This window comes from Varroa jacobsoni, unplaced genomic scaffold (assembly GCF_002532875.2).
Source record: "Varroa jacobsoni isolate VJ856 unplaced genomic scaffold, vjacob_1.0 scaffold_1103, whole genome shotgun sequence".
Classification (NCBI taxonomy): Eukaryota; Metazoa; Arthropoda; class Arachnida; order Mesostigmata; family Varroidae; genus Varroa; species Varroa jacobsoni.
In genome coordinates, this window is record NW_019214005.1 from 39,063 (window position 1) to 41,686 (window position 2,624).

Here is a 2,624-nt window from a genome sequence, read left to right on the forward strand (position 1 = left end):
CTTTACGCTAAAATGTATTACAAATGCTATGCGAAACGTTATAAGAAGAAGCTTTTATGCTGCCAGCTAATCGCTTCTACTACATAAAAATCCACATTAAATAATAATAGTAGAGTAAATCTGACCACTATAACACTTAATTTTAATGAAGTAACATAGGCAAACATTTTGAACTAACCTCTATTGTTTGAAGGTACGAAATTAAGACAACGAAGACGATTCAGCGAACCTACCCAGTACTATAGAAGATGGGTTAAGATATTCCGTATAAACTTTATAGTAGATCAATTGAATTCAGTTGGTGTCGTGTGGTTTTCAACCAAATGCAAGAGAATTTCTTGGTACTGTTCCGTTAGTGAACTCCTAATTAACACGCGGCGCTCTTATGTCCTCTCTAGCTGAGGCCTCGACAAAATCTGGGACCTTCTAACACATTAATCAGTGCTATACATTTCTGATACGTTCTGGTAGCCCAATGAGAAGTTATCAGGCGGTTCGATAGAGTCGTGTGCCACGTTACCTTAAAGAATGAACTATAATCGTACAGTATAACGCTAAAGTCTGCTTTTTAGCTGCTATAAGCAATCCCACTGGAAAGCGTTGAGATGTATACTGTAGATTTATTAAACTCGATTCTCTGTAATGTCGTGGCCTCGCTTAGTAGGCCATGTAAAAACTATTCCGACCACAAATACGAGCATCGGTTTCGTCGTGCATGCAATAATGTTCCATTTGTGTGTATAATGATTTGGTATGTGTTGTGAGCCGGCTTGAGCCTTTTCCTGGAAATTTCGGGAGAAACATTGCTAGCTAGTTGAAACCCACAAACAGCTCCCTTAGACTGTATAAGTCTGGGTAAAGGTCAGTGCTACAGACTGCATGAAAATTCGTAGCCGTTTTAGATACAGAAGAAACACGAATGAACTGATTTCCTCTTTTTTTTTTTAAATTTTTGGAAGTTTTTTTCTTTTAAATTATACAGTCTTATGAAGCGCGTGACTTAGTGGTTTACTTATTCAATATAACGTACTCTTATCGGGAACTATTCATCCAAATGTACGTTTTAATATCTAACAATATATACGTTAAATAATATTGCGGAACGAACCTCATCTGTGTTTGTTTAATATGTTTGCGCAGAAATATATACCTGGAGGAAGCTTGTTGTAAGGCCAATTTTAAAATACGTTTATTCAAAAAAATCCTTTACGTCAATTGGTATCTCGTCATGTTAATCACTTGGCGACGCGTTCCTTTACAAAAACTGCCAACTGACAGACGGTACAGATCAGAATCACCGGCTTAGCGCACCGAAAACCACTCACCTCATGGATTATCAATCAATATTCTACAAATCACTATCATTCGATTCAGGACCATCACAACAGAAATATTGATTCGATCACTAACAACCTATTGATGATCTGGCACTGACCTTTTCAACGAGGGCAGAGTACACCCGGTTCATTGTTACCGGCCATCGACAACTCGACGGCACTGGTCGGTCATCGGCTCGATTTCAATAAGAGAACAGTTTCTAATCGGTTGTTGACGGTTGTGACCCGCACAAACGGCGGGACTTTTCTCTGTATGTACCACACAAACCGACACAGCACTAGAAAGCTCCACCTCTGGCTATCCACACGCGACCGAGAGGAAACACGTCGTTCAACGTCACAGCTTCATTGAACCGAATAAAAAAGCTACCGAAAAGTCTTTTCCCCACTCACTTTTTATCGGAGCAGCTGGGCCATAGCTATCACTCGCACGGGCACATTGTAATTTCAGAACTATAACTTATATTTTTATCGCTCTTAGTTAAACAAATCAGGCTAACTTGTTGTAGAATAGAACAGACCTGTATTTGTATAGGCAGGCGCGTTCGTAGCTGGCAGACACTGGAGTAGCTTGGATCCTAAAAGGTTAGTGGTTAGTTGATTCGCGTCGTCATAAGCCTAACGTCGCATGAGCTATCAACACGTAAATTCGGCGATGTTTTATAGAAGCTTGAATGGCGGGGCTGTCTTTCTCGAAGAGGATGCCACAACGAAACGTTCTGAGAACAATGGCGATTCGTGCTTACCAAAGGTCTACAGCCGCATCTCAAGAGTATCACTCTTTCCCCACTGCTTTTTATCGGCATATTATCAACGATACTGTCCTTTCGGGTCTCCACGGATTTAGCCGAAAAGGCTAGGGCGGTCGTGGCCAAATCCGCTAACACACTTCGCTGCGTATTGTTCAACAATTACATTCGGCCAAATACGAACTGTTTCTACTTTCAATCAATTTAGCATACAGTGTTTAATTACTATTTCGTGGGAAGAAGTGTTGATTTTTTTTTTTATTTATTGAATGTTAGATTTTGCTATTGCACGCGTTGAATTATACAGAAAGAATATAATACGTTTCAGTTTAATGAACCAAGAATAAACCGAATAAATTAAACAGTGATATGATTTTAGTAATAGCATTGAAATAACTATAGGGGTGCTAAAATCAGCCGGAATAAGCTTTTTATGGTTCTTTAAAAATCATGTATAGAAATATAAGGTTTTGCGTCCTTGTAAGGTTGTAATATAAGGATATTTTTTTATATTAACTATGCTATTTCCTACGTCCGT

The 2,624-nt window shown here is 39.1% G+C and overlaps 1 protein-coding gene across 2 annotated transcripts in view; it reads right to left on the reverse strand.

Annotated features, from left to right (window-relative positions):
• LOC111266613 (alpha-N-acetylgalactosaminidase) overlaps positions 1-2,089 on the reverse strand; it is a 5,975-nt gene extending 3,886 nt beyond the window's left edge. The window contains exon 1 of one of the 2 annotated variants that reach the window (XM_022844234.2): positions 1,859-2,089. The gene's annotated coding sequence lies outside the window, so the exon portion shown is untranslated. Of the gene's footprint in view, positions 1-1,435 lie in introns of both variants that reach the window. The other variant, XM_022844233.2, reaches the window with a different exon arrangement.
• Positions 2,090-2,624: the final 535 nt, after the last annotated feature.